This window comes from Camelus bactrianus, chromosome 2 (genome assembly GCF_048773025.1).
Source record: "Camelus bactrianus isolate YW-2024 breed Bactrian camel chromosome 2, ASM4877302v1, whole genome shotgun sequence".
Lineage (NCBI taxonomy): Eukaryota > Metazoa > Chordata > Mammalia > Artiodactyla > Camelidae > Camelus > Camelus bactrianus.
Genome location: NC_133540.1, coordinates 91,996,781 through 92,013,654, shown reverse-complemented (window position 1 = coordinate 92,013,654; position 16,874 = coordinate 91,996,781). Strand labels below are relative to the sequence as shown.

The 16,874-nt window shown below is 42.5% G+C and overlaps 1 protein-coding gene across 2 annotated transcripts in view; it reads left to right on the top strand.

Annotated features, from left to right (window-relative positions):
- Positions 1-6,299: 6,299 nt before the first annotated feature.
- TMEM150C (transmembrane protein 150C) overlaps positions 6,300-16,874 on the top strand; it is a 70,378-nt gene continuing 59,803 nt past the window's right edge. Inside the window, exon 1 of one of the 2 annotated variants that reach the window (XM_010950322.3) lies at positions 6,300-6,625. The gene's annotated coding sequence lies outside the window, so the exon portion shown is untranslated. Of the gene's footprint in view, positions 6,626-6,726; positions 6,877-16,874 lie in introns of those variants that run through there. The other variant, XM_074346204.1, reaches the window with a different exon arrangement.

Below are 16,874 nucleotides of genomic sequence, written 5' to 3'. Positions count from 1 at the left end.
AATACTATTTGGTCACAAAAAAAGAATTAAGTATTGATAGATGCTACAACATAAATGAACCTTGAAAATATCCTAAGTGAAAGAATCTAGACACAAAAGACCACATATTATGATTCCATTTATATGGCATATTCAGAATGAACACAGAGACAGAAAGTAGATTAGTAGTTGCAAGGAGCAGGGGGAGGAGCTGGGGAAAGTGATGAATAACTGATAATGAATATGAGATTCCTTTTTGAGGTGATGAAAATGTTCTAAAATTGATTATGGTGATAGTTGTGTGATTCTGAAGATACTAAAAATCATTGACTTGTATATTTTAAATGAATGAATTGTATGGTATACAAACTACATCTCAATGAAGCTGTGATTTTTTAAAAAAGTGAGTTAGCTTTATATCCATTGTTTTGGAAGGATGTCTCTGATATATTTTTAAGTGAGAAGAGAGAGTTCTAAAGTAATATATACATTTTGACTCCATTTTTATGTTAAAATGTGAACATATGTTTATATGAGAATAAAAAAATTTCCAAAGGATACATACCAGGCTGTTAATACTGAGAGATAGGAAGGGAGGGGTTGGAGGCAGTGGGAGATTGTTAACTTTTTCTTTATATATATTTGGATTATTTTCACTTTTTAATTGAGCAAATAGGAACATATATCTTTTTTAAAAAGTGAAATAAAGAAAATAAAATCATTTAAAAAGAGACTGGGGGACAGTGAGAAAAGAAATTGTTGAACAGGAGAGTGGAGGCAGAAAAAAGAAATAAGGCACTCAAGCTGATGAGGGCTTTCCCTAAAGCAGTAGAAATGAAAAGGAGACAGATTTCTAAGACACTGTAAAAGTAAGAGCAAGAAATAGGACTTAGCTGCTGAGTGAAGATGAGATCAAAGAGAAGAGGAATTGTTATTAATCCAAGATTTCAGGCTGTAAGTAAGGAGATGTCCCTAGAATTTGGTTTTGAGTTGAAGGTACTCGCTAGCTCATCAGGTGGAGACCCGTGATGGATGAATGATTTACGGAGTCGTCTGAAAGAAAAAATGTTACACAGAGAGAGATCACAGTGTTAGAAGAGAGAGGACCATGGGCAGGATACTGAGGACCACATCCCCATACAGAGCATTCCTGTGAAGGAACATGTGAGGAAGAGGGACATCTAGGAGACTGCAACGATATCCCAGGAAGAGAAGGAGCAGTGAGCTTCAAGGAGGACAGGGAGATGGAGCAGAAGTTCGTACAGCAATCAGCGGAACTTGGTGCCTGGAAGCTCATTCCTTGTGAGTCAACAAGGGTGCATTTTCAACAGAGTGGGTGTGGGATCCAGATGGCTGAGGGCTGAGAGTAAATCAAAGACCCGACTAATGAAGAAGTAGCACGTGAAAACTATGCTTTGGGGAAGTTTCTCATCAATGGGAAGGGAAGGAATGAAATAGGAGCTTGACTGAGAAAGCAGGATCTTGGGAAGCCGTTTTTAGAGTGGAGGAAATATGCCCACATTTGTAGGCTAAGGGGAAGATCCAGTTGACAGGGAGGGAGTCTTGGGAGTGGACAGGATAAAGAATAACAACAGGTGGAGTTACGCATGGAAATAAAGTGAGGAACTTCATCTTCGGACAGGGGAAGAATTATAGAAAGATAGAAAGATTTTTTTTTGGTGGAGAGAAGTTGAGCCTCTATCCAGGGGTGATATTTAAAATATTTAGCAATCAGTGCAGAGTGGGCCTCAGCCTTCAGACACTGGCTGTGCACCCAACCAGGACGCCCTTTCCTCCATCCCTGTTGATTTTTTAGTTGCTGGTCAAGGCGACCTCTCAGGGAAGAAGCTAGGGCAGACGGCGGAGTGGGACAACATAACTCGAGGGCTGAAGCAACATTTCCTAGCTAGAACTTTAAAAGTCTGAATAAGAATCATCTTCAAAAATCCCTCAAAAGCAGTCATTTGTGACAAAAACAATATCATACCATAAAATAATTCATCTTTAGCTCTCTGGTTGTTTTTTGTCTTTGTTTTTATCAGATAAATAATGGATGCCTTCCATAACTCAATGCACGTTGACAAAAGGTCAAACGAGAAGGGATTGACATCAGAACTGTTCACACTCTTTTGGTTTGTTCTCTTGTAGCAAACGACAGTCTCATAGTTCACGTGAGGAAAATGGGGATAGAGTGAACTTCAGAATGTGGAATGTTTAATTGAGGTTCTCTCTCAGAGCACCAGCCACAGACCTCGTTGCAACTGTTTTCCCACTGGAAGAGGAGAGCGGGGATGATCATACCTAGCACTTGAGAGGACACAGGAAAGTGCTTGGGGATTCTCAGATCACAATTGCCAAGTGCATCATGTGGAAACTGTCACCAAGGTAGTTGTATCAACCTCAGCCACACATTGGCCACAAAGGAAGACACCCCGGCAGTCGTCCGTCTGCGTTTCAGAAGAATTTCTCCTTCATCCCTCCAAAGTACTGCCCTACTTTAATACCAGCTATGCTGGTCTGAGGGCTGCTGGTCCGGTGGAGCAGACCCCAAAGAAATAATTGGGCATGCTGATCTAGGGCATGCTGGATGTGGCTGTAGACATTTTAAAAACCCAAACTTTTCCGCCTGCAGGAGACCCTTTATCTAATCCCAGCCCCCTAGATGAGGAAACCATGGCAACCAGCTATGTAAGAAAAGGTTAAACCAAGATTTAGATCCATTTTGATCTTTTAATCCAGTATCCTTACTTCTTTCTTGTTGGAAATCTTACATTATAATTTATTACTCATGAACAGGGTTTCTTGACAAGTAGAATTTGTTTGTAATTCAGGTACGATACTAGCATGAGACATCCCCAGAGGTTTCAAGGTACAATATGGAACACATTATATTTGAATATATAGCTGATCTATTGACCCAGCGGGACTCGTGGTGTAATCAGAAAGCAGCTTTCTGCCCTTTTGTCGAGCCTGTTCAGACCTGCACGGTGGGGCTAGTTGTTTTCCTGCCCCTTGGATAAAGTGATGTGTAGTTGCTATGACTTTTGGGGTCACTCTGAGATAATAAAAATGCCTCTGGTTCCTTGCAGTCAAAAATATATTCTTACTTCAGTGATTAATATGTTTGATATAGTGTAATAATCGAAAACCCCACACTTCAGTGGCAAAGGGGAGTAATGGTAGGCTCTCTGTGTTTCTTCCAGCCCAGTGCTTCTCCCCTCCTGGTACATGCAGGAGGCTGTTCAATTCCTCTGGGACTAAGATGGGGGAGACAGACTAAGAGGCAGAAAGCTGGCTGTAGCTGGCATGGCTTCCTCTGCCGTGAAGATGGCACTTCTTCTCATTGGTGCTTTTATGGGTTTGTCAGAACCACCCTCATCACCACCACTCTGCTGCGGAATCTCTCACCACCCGCTTCCTTGGCACAGGCACGTTCATTTTGCCTCTGACTGGTTGCCTTAGATTCTCTCCCCCACCCTGCGGCCCGGGGCATCCAGGGGGCAAGTCTCTGGCTCCTTTCTGCTGAGGTCTCTTCGCCCTTCTAAGCAGTCCTCTCAGTTAGATCAAAGTCAAGCCCACACTGTTTGTCTCACTATCTTAGATTTGCCTTCCGTGGGAGTAAATTACTTCCCCCACCAGAATCCCTACCCTGCGTTCAGGCCACTTTTGCCAACTCTGGCCCTTTAGATTTCTCAGGCATGAGCCAAACACCAGTCCATGGCATTCCCCAAACTGCAGGGGACACATCCCAAGCTCTCCAAGAGACTGGCCTGAAGTCCCTCTCATCAGACTCAAAGTGAGGGACGAGCCCCCTTTGCCCTCCTCCTGTGGGGAGTGGGTTGTATAGAAGGGACTTCTTAGAAGAAAACCTGCAACTCCTTCCATAGAAACCTTTCTTAATCCACAGCAGCCTCGGCAGCCTCCACCTCAACCCTTTTATACCCTTCAAGGTAAGTGAGAGGTTAAGGGAGCACTGCTTTGCAAGTCCTACTTGGTGGTCCTGCACATTGTTTGGAATGTGAGAGTGGTTGGTGACTATTATCTGGGGCCTCTGTCAAGATGGAAACAATATGTTAACTGCCAGTTGACATCCCATTACCTAATGTATTCTTGTCTACTTTCCAAATACCCCATGAGGTTTTCTTTGATAGGTAGATGTTGATAAAGATCAAATGCCATCTCAATGAACTTTGTATGGTTTTGTTGTTTACCAGAGATTACCTGAATTACCAGGGGTTGGATAAGGGCTGGCGATGATTTTGTTACACAGAGATTATTATTATAACGAGATTCACTGCAATTTGACCAGCAGCAGGGATTCTCAGAATCCTGGGAGTGTTATTTATGAGTTGTGCTTCTCAAGTCTGTTTTGCCAATAAGGAAAGTGATTTGAATCTTAAACAATAACAAATTGGCAACCCCAAGAGAAAGGAAATAAGAGAATACAGAATTTCTTTGTAATTCTAAATATTCTCTAGCGGTTTCAGTTAGATAACAAGGCCACTTATATCAGAAAAGCCACCACCCCCACTCAGATGGATGGATGCCTGTGCTGTGAGTTGGGGCAGTGGACTTGGTAGAGCACCATGGTGTCTCACTGTGGTCCTGAGGAATGATTCTGTCCTGCGTACTGATTGCCATCCTACCCACAAAGTTTGTGGCTCGGCTCTTATTTCCAGACCTTAAACCCTGTTTGTCCTGTACTTGGCACTTTCCTCAAAGCCTAAAGCATTTTGGAATACTGTCAACAGATCAGTTCAGAATACAGGATGGACCTTTATATACATTGTATTTTGCTCTTACACCCACACATGATTTAATATATCTAAAATTGTATTGAGCACATGGTGAATGATTTTAATGGGTGGGATACCAAGACCAACAAAAGAAATTTCAAAGTGTGGATAAACTTATGTTTTGTTTGTCTTCAGTTCTCTTGAAGCTTCACTAGAACTCTCATGACATTAATGGAATCAGCTTATAGCAACCAACTCTCCTTCATGGCCAGCATTTTAACACGTTATTTCAGCTGTCAATATCACCGCCGGAATGTAATTTATTTTACTCTTTGAGTTGATTTGAATGGACATTTTAGAGATGAAGGTGGCAATGATTTACTGCTGCTGACAAATGGCACTGGGCCTACCAACAAGTTTATTTCTTAAGAAAAAAGTGGACCTGGCTCTAAGTGAAAATGAAAATGCTCAAATAAATTAATCACAGTACAAGGAAACCTTCCATAAAGGAAAGGAAAAGTAAGGACATATTACAAATAGAGAACGCTTTTCCCAAGAAAGGAAGTGACTCAGCCATGGGTTTGTCAGGAATCACCTGTTGCTCTTTGTAAAAATACCCATGTCCAAGTCCCTCCTCTCCCCTCACCACTCCCCATCCTCAGGTTCTGACTTAGGGGGCCTGTGGTAGACCCAAGCATTTGTATTTTTTAAAGCTCCCATTGGTGATTCAGATATGCAGAGTTTTGAGAGACCACTAATTGGATGGATCCAGAAGTTTTAAAAGAATGTATTGGAAGCAGGTGTAGCCAGAGGGTAACTTCAGTCATGGCAAGAGAAATGAATGGCATTGAAAGGATGGACTTGGGGGAGGGGGTTGTCCTCACAACAGAGCTGGGGTTAATTCATGGACTGGCCTCAAGCAATTCTTAACTCTGAGGGAGTCACAGATCACTGAGAGTCTGATGAAAGCTGTAGTCACTCTCCTTAGAAAAATCTTAAGAGGCTAACCCCCACAAAATTCCGCCGGGGGTTTAGATTCAAGTTTCTGTTTCTGCTGTTTTAACCAGAAGTTTAATAGTCCCATTCCTTAAGGGAAGGGAAACAGAAGAGGCCAGATCCCAGATTTGAAGAAGCTCACAGTCTAGTAGCCAGGAAAAAGCAGTAACAAGTCAATATACACATAATAGTGTATTATGGGGGAATACTATATTGTGGGGGAAGGGAGAGTTCTGGAATGTTGACGCGGAGAATTTGAAAGGTGCTTTGAGAGGCAGCAGATTAGAAGAGGCAGGTGGTACGGAGTCCCCCTAAAAGAATGGAGGTCAACCTAAGGCAGCTTGATAAAGGAGGTCCTCCCGTGGGAGCCCCGTAGGGCCGCGTTTGGAAGAGAAGTTAACGGTGAGCGTGGGATAAAAACAGCGTTGATCCCCGCTGCTGCTAGAGGTCACTGACATGGTGCCACCGGTAGGCTGAAGTTTGGGGTGGGGAAAGCTATCAAAATGCCGATGAATACAGTTTTATAACAGACTGAGACGAGACACTGGGAGGAAGAGAGCGAGCTGGCGCTGGGAGCACGGCCTTGGAGTCGCTGCTCATTGCCAGGGTCAGAAGTTGGCCCTGCGTTTGTTCTCCACGATGAAGGAAAACCGCGGGAGAGCGCTCAGTGGCGGACAACTGCATTCAGCCAGTGTGCACGAAAATGAATCTTAGCTGCTATGTGCAAAAACCCTAGGTGTGTGGACAGAAGGGAGCCAGCCAGAAGGTTACATCGGGTCAGGAATAAAGAACTACCAGGCGGAGGATCCCAGACTCGGTCCTTCCTTTTGTTGGGTGAGGAGCGCCAGGCAAAGGCGTCCACAAAGGCTTTGGAAAGAAGCGGTTCCACCGTCCCCACACGGCTCCAGCCCCCGGTAACTACGCGGGGCACCGAGGGGTGGGGGACGCCCGAGGCCCAGGGATGGGGTGCGGGGAGGGGGGTCAGTCTCCCCCAGAGGCCCGGCAGCGGGGACCCCAGAATAAGTCGGGGGCGGGCGCGGCGCGGCAGGCGGGCAGATCCCACCCCTTCCTGAAGGAAGCGCCCTCCTCGCCGCGACTGCCGCCGCCGCCGCTGCCGCAGGTCACGGCTCCGCGAGGCGACCGCGGCCCCGCCGCACCGGAGCAGGTAGGCGCGGCGCCCGCGGCGCCCCCTCCTCCGCCCGGGGCCGCCAGGCATCCGAGGGGCGTCGGGCCCGGCTCTGCGCCCAGCCCGGAGGCGCAGAGGCGGGGACCGCGGGCGCCTCAGCGGGGCTCGGGCGGCGGGGTCTTCCCGGCCGCGGGGCCCTGCTCGGCTGCGGAGCCCTCCCCCGAGCGCCCCGGGCTCCCGGCCGCCTCCCGAACCCCCGCGGAAGCACGCCGCGGGCGAGGCGAGGGTGGCTGGCGGCGTCCCGGAGCCCCCGCCGGCGCGCCTCGTCCCCGCCGCCGCCGCCGCCGCCGCAGTGCCGTCCGCCGAGCCCCTGCGCCGCCCGCCGGCTGCGACTGCGGTCCTGTCCTTTGACAGGTGTCCCCACTCGCCGCCCCATCCGATACCCCGGCCTTTTGTTGTCCCGGGCGCTCGGGTCGGAAGCGACCCCAAGTTTGGCCTCCCGGTCCGTCTGCCGTTCGCCGATCACTTTCCCGTTAGCAGAGTCAGGCCGGCTCGCGCAGCAGGGGAGCCGGGAGGGATGCACTAACTTGCCTTGCCCTGTGCACAACCTCCGCTCTGAATGAACAGTCCTGCTTCCCTTTCCTGGGTGCACACTTGGAAAGAAATGGGATTTTCAGTTTCTCCGGGGAGACGCCGGTGGGTGGGTGACCGAGGCTGTTCGACCATCCATTGCAATAAAAGAGTGATTAGCTTTGGGGTTATGGAGAGAGCCCCTGTTGAGTGATTTTCTCCTTAAACCGAATCAAATAGAGAACGAGGGGGTTTTTACCATTTTAAATTCATATTCCTTTTCTCTCTGCTCATTCCTCTCCTCTCATACCTTCACAGCACTTTATTATATCCCAAACACTTCACGGATTTTTTTGTCAGGTTTATTCCGGCGAGACCGTCTTTCACGGCCGAGCCATGATTGTGACTACGAATGTGAGAACCTAGCCCAGTTGGGATGGAAGCACCTCTCCTGGAGTGAACCCATTCCCACTTCCTGTGGGAGACCAGGAGAGGTCCAGTTAGGGAACTAAATACACTATTAATATGTTTTTTTTTTTAAGTTCTTGGATCTGTTGCAATAACACTGTCTAAATTACGATAATACCAGTTTCTGCTTCTTCATTTCTCTGCTTGAATCAAAGGCAGATTTTTAATAATGCAGGGCTATAACTCCATTCCAGGCTCCAGCTCATCAAAAGGATAGGCGAATGTGGATGTATAAACTCCATGGTAACAGTAAATAAACTGACTGACTTAAAGTTTTCAAGGAAAAATTGTTAGTCTCATGTATGTGATATTTGCAGATCAAAGAATTTTGCAATTTCAGCTCTTATGCATTAAGTCCCAAACTTTTTCTTCTATGTGTCCCAGAGGCACCATGTTTCAAAGATTCACTATAGCTCCCATCTCTTAACGAACTAGAAATGTGAGTTTAATCTTCAAGGCGTAAGCATAGGAATTTTAATGTTGTGTCTTTTATTTATACAATATTTAATAAATATTTTGCAAGCTCCCCAAGTTGGAAGTTCAAAAACCGGGCATGGTAAATAAAAGGATAAAGCAGTTTTGCTAACAGTAATGACAGTTGGTAATGTTATGACGTTGAACAAACATATTAAAGTATTTGGGAAATGCATGTTTATTATAATCTGCCATTAGCTGAAGGCAATCTGTTTGGATTATTTAAACTGACATCAGAGTGTCTCTATAGTGATTGCTTAATTCATGTATTTCTCATCAAATGCCTTTCACAGGTTGCTTCGAGGGGGGGATAGTTTATTCTGTAGAGTAATTTTTTTTTTGCATGAACATAGTAATACCGTATGTTTAGGCTTTGTTCTGGAACTACCACAGTCACACTTACGATGATCTTGCAGGGTTTTCTTGTGCTCACTTTACCTGCTTTGTGATCATCAAGAGTGACGGCACTTGGCTGTGTCCTCCTGCTTTGTTTCCCCTGTGTTCTAGGCGCATCTCTGCAGTACAGTGGCCAGATTAGCTGGGCATCCTGGAGGCACGCAGGAGGAAAAGCTGGCTGGCCCCAGCAATCCTCGACATTTGGTTTCAGCGTAATCTGGCCACTCGGAATGAGTTCAGTAACCAATTAAGCAAGACAGACACTGACAAGATAATGTATCACCTCTCAGTCTTCCCCTTCACAAGAATCTACAGCACTAAGAATCCAGAATACAGTGGTGATTAGGTGCTGTGAGGCTCAAATGATATATGTGCTAAAGTTCTCAAAATGTGATACAAAGACCAAATGTTACTGAATCTAAGTTCATGAAAAGGCTAGGAACAGATCGAGGTATGTAATAAATATTTTCCTTATCCTAAGGGCAATAACAGATGCTCATCCTTGCTTAACTATAAACTTTTATTCCTGGAGCTGATGGTGCCATGTATCTTTATGGTTTTTTGTTTTGTTTTGTTTTGTTTTCATAATTTGCTCTAAGCACTTTCAAGCTAGCTCATAGATTAGTGGAACAAGTCACAGTTATCACCAATGTCATTTCCTGGGATGCTTGGATTTTGAAAGATAACTTGTGGCAATGGAGAGTCTTAATGCAAAGAGATTTTAGACCGGCCAATTGGAATGATATTTTGAAATAATAATGAAATCTTTGGCAGTAGCCTTCAAATTCAACCCCATGGTATTCCAAGTCAAGCCAGTACTGCAAGGTAATGCTTGAAACTCTTTTATGAAGGGAGAAATGAACAATTTTCTTTTCAGCATCTGTGAATGGTTTTTCTCTAGATCAGTGCTGTCCAATAAAACTTCCCGCTATGATGGAAATGTTCTGTAATCTGCCCAGCACGGTAGCCATGAGCCCCATGTGGCTGTTGAACCTTTGAAATATGTCTAGTATAATTGAAGAACTGAATTTTAAATTTTATTTAATTTTAATTAATTTAAATAGCCATATGGGGCTATCATACTGGACAGTGCAGCCTTAAATTTTCTCCACCCATTTCCTGCAGAGGTAACGCTTAATGACAATTATCCTTAATTGGAAGAAAGTGGAGATTGGCATGGATAGAACCAGGAGTTAAGATTTGACTCTGTAATCCTGTTGTTATGAAAAAATACTTGCAATTACTCCGAAGAAGGTGTTGAATGTTGAAGTTCAGCTGTATTCTAAAAATCAAGCTTCCCTTTTCAATTCCCACATGTCTGCTAGCCACACAAATAAGCATCACCCAGAGTTGGCCCCATGTGTCTGTGTTCTTAAACTTGTTTTTTAATTAGCTCTTTTGCACATTATAGAATCATTTATCCTTAGAGTTAGTTTCTGCCCTTTTCAAGGGGAGGGGAATTTAGAGAGGCAGAAAACTGAAGATGATTTACAACCAGCCCCGCTCCCCTCCTGTAATCACAGAGACCCTCTGAGAAGTGTGAGGAGTTAGTGCCCGGCCTCAAGAAGTGGCTGAAGCCTCTGTCTCCCTTGGGCCCTCCTTGTCTGGTGTCTTTCTCTTGGCCTTTAACCCAGATCCTCCCACCTAGCCCAGCCCCTGTGGATGAAAAAGTCCAGTTGAAAAATAACCTACCATTAATTTTAGTAAAACTGTTAAAATGGGATTTTATTTTGCATTTTATTTTGGCTCTTGAGAGGGACTTTTTTTTTTTACTTTATTTTAAAAAATCTTTTTATTTATTTTTTGTTGGGAGGTGATAATTAGGTTTATTTATTCATTTATTTATTTTTAATGGAAGTACTGGGGACTGAACCCAGGAGCCCATGCGTACTAGGCATGCACTCTACCACTGTGCTATACCCTCCCTCCAGAGAGGGATATATTTTTAATTAGACTTTTTCTCAAGACACTGCTACTCATATTTCTTGTGTGAGTGACCCTCCTTCATCCAGCCTAGGATACCTCTCCCCAGGCCAGAGCTCAGAGTCCTGAGGGTTCCCCTTCTCCAGGAGGGACTCTCTCTTAATCAATTATTTAGAAATTTGTTGAAGGTGTTTGTGCATACTAAAATATAAGTTAAAGCAACCCCCAAATTTTCTCTGCCCTTAAGATGTATATAGGACAACATTTCCCAAATTAGTGTCCATCCCATGAGGGCACAGAGATGCTTGAGTAAATTTCGGATATGTTCCATATAACCCCTTTAAAAAATTTTATTTATAATGCACAATAGCATGGTAAAGTCTCTAAGATGAGATACATATACCAATTTAACTTTTTTATTGTTGTTTTCCAAAGAATTTTTCATACAACACTTATAGTATTTTTCAGACCACATGTCCTGAGTCATGAAATCAATTTAACAGATTAGGATCAACATTTTTTAAATGAAATGGCATATATAAAAGAATAGGAATTATGACTGTGCACTCCTCTTAGTGAGGGTTATAGTGTTTGATGAAACTTTTGGTTCCCCCGTGTGTGCAGGTGCAAGGCCACGAGGCAACAGAGAAAGGTGGTCAAAAGCACTGTAGAAACAGGACCCCTGGGTTCCAATTCTGACTCTACCCCACCCTGTCTGTGTATGGCAAGCACTTTATAAACGTGGTCACTATTCATTTTATTATTATATAAATGTTTGTGTGTATACTGAATCATGATGTTAAAATACTGCCCCTGAAACTAAGCTTGAGACTCACTTTGGAAAAGATTGATCTAGGACAGGGCTCCATGCTGAACGCTGAACCTGGGCAGTCGGAGACAGAGCCCACAGGTTCAGCCATCTCAGCTCCCATGTTGTGATGCAGTAGTGACACGCGGATGCACACCTGCAGACCTGTGAGACTCAGACATGGTGCCACACTGCACCAGTGTGGAAGTGAGCTGATGACAGTTGTGTTCTGTAAGACAGGGCCTGATGAGTGAGGGGGCAGGCGTTGCACATGTAGGCCGGAAGAGACCTCACTGCTGCCAGCCTGTGGCCTCTGAAGGTTAATGCCCTTGGACAGGCAGCCTGATGCCCAAAGAAACCCAGATGTGCCAGAGACTAGCAGCTCAGTCTTTCTTCCATCCTGACCAGTTCCTAACTTCTGCATACTGGTTTGTAGCAAATAGTCACAACAGGTCTAAAGAGATATGTCCATCCCATTAAACTCTCACTTTTTACTACATTCTAAATTATTTGTTTTTTTAAATCACTTTCTGTCCTTAATAGTGTTTCATAATATAATAAATGGAAAGCAATGTTGTTTTAAGAATTTCATATAAAAGGAGACGTCTTAAAATTGAGAGTGGGAATCTTTTTTTCTCCCCTATTGCAATCTAGAAAGTAAAACTAATTTCATTTTGGAAGTAGATTTCAGTTTTCCTTAAAAGTCAAACTAAATGTAAGCAATCACTTGTCTATAGACTTTGTCAGGTAGAATAGATAACGCAAGTTTGTCATCATGGTTACTTTTCTTTTCTAAAAAGTATAGAGGCTGTGTCTAACATACTAAAAGTCTTTAAGGTATTCAGATTTTGTTCGAGGCTGCGGAATCGTCCATCTCTGAGGACACTGATGCAGACTATCTGTGGAATGTAAAGGAGTGAGATGAAGTGTCATTGACAAAACGGTGAAAGTCATGTAATACTTTTAGACAAGTGAGACAAAAGCTTAAGAAGTAATTGTGATTGATGATGGCAGTAGTGGAAATTAGCCTGTAGTTTAAATGGTGTTATTTAACTCCAAAGTAATTATAATGAATTATAATGGTTTTCAACTGAATATAAACATAAATGTCTCCAAAAATAGAATAGCCTTACTATTCATCAAACATTTCATTTATTAACAAGGTAGATGTCTTTCTGGTTTTTTTTTTTTTAACGCTTATGAAGACTTAGCTGCCAAAGAAATATTTAAAATGGTAATAATTGGAAATTTTTAAGCATAAACTAAAACTGACTATACATAGTTAAAATTATTATTGTATTTTTCAACACTAGTCCGGTTAATAAAATAGTCTTTCAGATTATTTTTATACTATTGATTCATGAGTGAAAAGGTTAAGTGTTAGTTAAGAATTGTTGATACCATTGTAAAGCAATCCAAATAGAAATAATAGTTTTTTACTGAACTTGGAGTGTTTGTGAATTAGAATTAGAATTCTGTAATGTAATTGTCCTGGAATTTCAAGGGAAATACGTCTCCTGGAATTTATAAGTTCTACTTTTCACTAAAACTTAAAGGGTATTTACATAGAAACACTAGTAACTGAGATATAACTGCATGCAGTAGCAGGAGTACTATGTGTGACAGTTTTTCTTCCTTGTGGTATTATGTTCCCACATAGCCTGGACTTCAAAAGTATGTCATTTTGAAAAAATTTTCCAGTCTTGTCAATGACAGTGCAGTGTTTACAAGAACCATATTTATCTCCCTGTAATTTTAGCAGCTAATAGAATGGTTCTTGAGAAAGCTGATTATCTTTTCTATGACATTTTGATTGGTGTTTTTCCATTTCAATTTGAGTTTATATGTGGCATAAAAATTGATTATATGAAAAGGAGTGGGTTGCCATTGTATACCAAAATTGTGATGGTATAAATAAGGAAAATCACAAATAAACAACCTAATCTACCACCTAAAAGAATTAGAAAAAGAACAAAGTTTTGATTATATATGTATGCATGTGAAAATAAGGGCAAGAATTTTCCAGCAACTGATTTGGGGAAAGATACCGTTGTGATCCAATAGTGGTGCATCGTGTTTTTTTAGAGACCAGGCCACGGAACCAAGTGAATGTTCACTTACAGAGCCATAAATTTGGCAGTTCAGAAATGGTGTTCTTTATTAACTATTGGACAATATTTGTGAAATCCCTAGTATGGTCCCTGGCCCAGAGTAATTTTTTTTCCACTGTTACTTCCTGCTTATTCATAACATAGGTTTTAACTCATGTCATTACATGGAAAATTAAAGAGGATTGTTCTGGATGATAATTGCTCCCCTACTGAGAATCTAAGAGCTAGATAAAGCCTTTGGAAGTCACATAATTTACTTCTTAGAGTCTTGGCATGACTGCAGTCATCACAGAGAGATGATGTGTACACTCCATTCTACTTTGAGTCTATGAATATTTTACATTACTTCTTGGCACACTGTTTATCCAGGCTGACTTAACAGGACTCTGATGTTGAACCTAGGCTCACTTCAGTTTCATATAGTTCCTGCTTTGCTTGCTTGTTGCCTGCTTACCTTGTCTTTCCAATTAAATCATTGGGGTTTTGTGTGTAGAAGTTATTATTATGCAATTTTGGTATCCCACTGGGTTATTTAATAACAGGGGTTAGCAAACTATTTTGAAAGTAAAGTTTTATTGGAGCACAGCCGTGCTCATTGGTTACATATTACCTACCTGTGACTGCTTCTGCACTCCCACACAGAGCTGAGTAGCAATTGAAACAGACTCCATCTGGCCCAGAAAGCTGAAAATCTCTGCTATTTGGTCCTGTATAATAAGGAAAAGGTTGTTGACCCCTGTGCATTTAATACTCTTCCTATGGGATTCTTGAATAAAATGTGCGGGAAAGTGGCCTGCTACAAATTATATACAGCTAACTGCTTTCTGTAGGGACAAATTTCCCACCTGAATGACCAAATGAGTGACTCTTCCTGTTTCACTGTCCATTGGCTCTGAAATCAGCATAGGCTTAGGTGAGTCACTAGATGTGTAATCTTAAATGAGTTATTTAATCCTTTTTAAGCCTGTGTTTTCTTGTGTACAAAATAAGGGTCAGTATGGTGCCTGCTGTTGGGAGACAGTTCTCCATGCATCCCATGCATTTCAGCAGGTCTTACAAGGAGAGGCACTGACTGCCCTTTCATTCTAGACTGCCTTTTCAAGGATGTTTGTGTAAACAGTCTTGGATGATAGAGATAGAGTTGCCCTCAGAAGCCAAGGGCAGGCATGCTTATATCCAGAGTAATAGATTTGAGTTCTCTCAGCTCAGAGTTCCTCTCCAGTAATGCTACTCGCTGCATAGACAGGTGTCACATAGCCCTCTTTTGATGCGTGAAGGAATTGGAGCTGGGGAACTGGTGCAAGCAAATGCTGATACTCTGGCCCCTGCTGTTGCCATGAGTAATAAAGTCCTTTGTTTCTGACCCAGGAGTCTTGTGTCTTCTGCCAGCATTCGTGAAACTGTGGTAGGCTAACTTGTGCAAATAAAATCTCAGCCCTTTTACAGTTCTTGGACAACTGTTCTATGGAGTTATTATAAGAATTGAATAAGGTAATAAATATGAAACATTTAACACAGCACCTGGCATATACTAAATGCCCAATAAATGTTAGCTATTAATTACTATCTAGCTAACTATTAACTCTGCAGTGTGTAATTGGGTCCTAGTTTTGTGTTGAAAGCTTATGTCTTAAGGTAATGATTTTTCCAACTGTAGCCCACCAGGGTTATGAGAACAGTTAAGGAGGCTTATTTTTTTAATGATACGGAAAATAGAATATAATAGAATAATAAAATATCCAAGTGTAAAATATGTAGTAAGGATAAATATTGATTTGTAAAACTTTAGATTTCTGTCATATGCATATATATCTGTATACAAGGCTGTGATATAAAAAATTTATTTTTTACTGTCAGTCACAGTCAAAAAAGTTGGAAAGCCACTGCTGCCCTAATACATATATGCAAGTGTTCAGAAAAACTCCTGTTCATGAGAGCATAGAATTCCTTTCTTTACTTTTATTTCTGAAAAGAGATGTAAAGGACCACCATCACTCATCTGAGAAGTGACCAGATTCACTGTGTTCACCCTCTGCATACCATGTGGCTCATTTTTGCCCATGATTAGCAGAAAATGAATGCAACCACCAGGTTATTTTCTGAAGAAAGAGTTTTTTTATATTAGCCCCGTCCAATAGAACCTTCTTTGGTGGTGGAAATGTTCTATTTCTGAACCTTCCAGTACAGCAGCCAATAGCTCTTGAACACTTGACTGTGCAACTGAGGAACTGAGCTTTTAATTAAAACAATTTAAATTTGAATTAATTTAAATTTAAATAGCCACGTGTGGCTATTGGACAGCGCAGTTTCTGTTTGAACGGCCAGCTGTGGTTTTCCTCAGCACAGCTAACTGCATGGTTTGGCTTGTATTACAGTCCTAAGGTGCAGCACCCTCCCACTGGGTTGTTCAAAGAGCCATTGACCCTTGCGCACAGCTGACTTGGGCAGACCTTGGGGTGAAGAGGTGCTTGATGAGCTGCTACCTTGGACAGTGCCACAAGCCAGAAAAAAATGGCATGATGCCAGCAGAGGTTCTTAACCCTGGCTATGCAATAGAGTCATCTGAAAATCGGTAACAGTCTGGGCTGCACCTCAGACCAATTAAATCAGACATTTTTGCAAAGCTCAATGGGTATGCTGTCATATTCTCAGCTGGGCAGCATCCCAAGTACTTTGATGATGCTCTACCATAGTATCCCAGAAAGTACTGGCTCTTATTGACCAACTCGTACATCCAGTGCTTCCCATTTATGTTTTCAGCACACATATGGTTCCTAGTGTGTGTTTGAGATATGCTGTTCTTGCTCAGTCTAGAGGGGGAGACCAACACGTAAACAGTTATCAAACAATAGGGTAAGCATAATAATAGAAGAATCATAGGGTGCTTTGAGAACACCCAAGAGGAGGCATCAGAGGGTCTTCCTAGAGGTGGTGACATCCAACCTGAGTCTTATAGGATCAGAAGGAATAGTCACGTGAAGAAAGGAAAATGAAAAAAAAAAAAAAAAAAAGGATACTGCCTGGGAGGAGGCCAACATTTTCTGTCCCTCTAGGATTAAACACCATAAGATAGCTCCCTCCTGGGGGAGACCCTCACTGCTGTTGTAACAAACCTCATGGAGTATCCTTATCCTAACTGGCATTTATCATTTATTCATTTACTCATTCATGCATTTATTCAACAAGTGTGATTTATTGAGGCACTACTACATGTAGACATGATCTAGGTGCTGGTGATACAGCAGTGAACAAAACAGACAGCACTCTTGTCCTTAGGGGACTCTGTA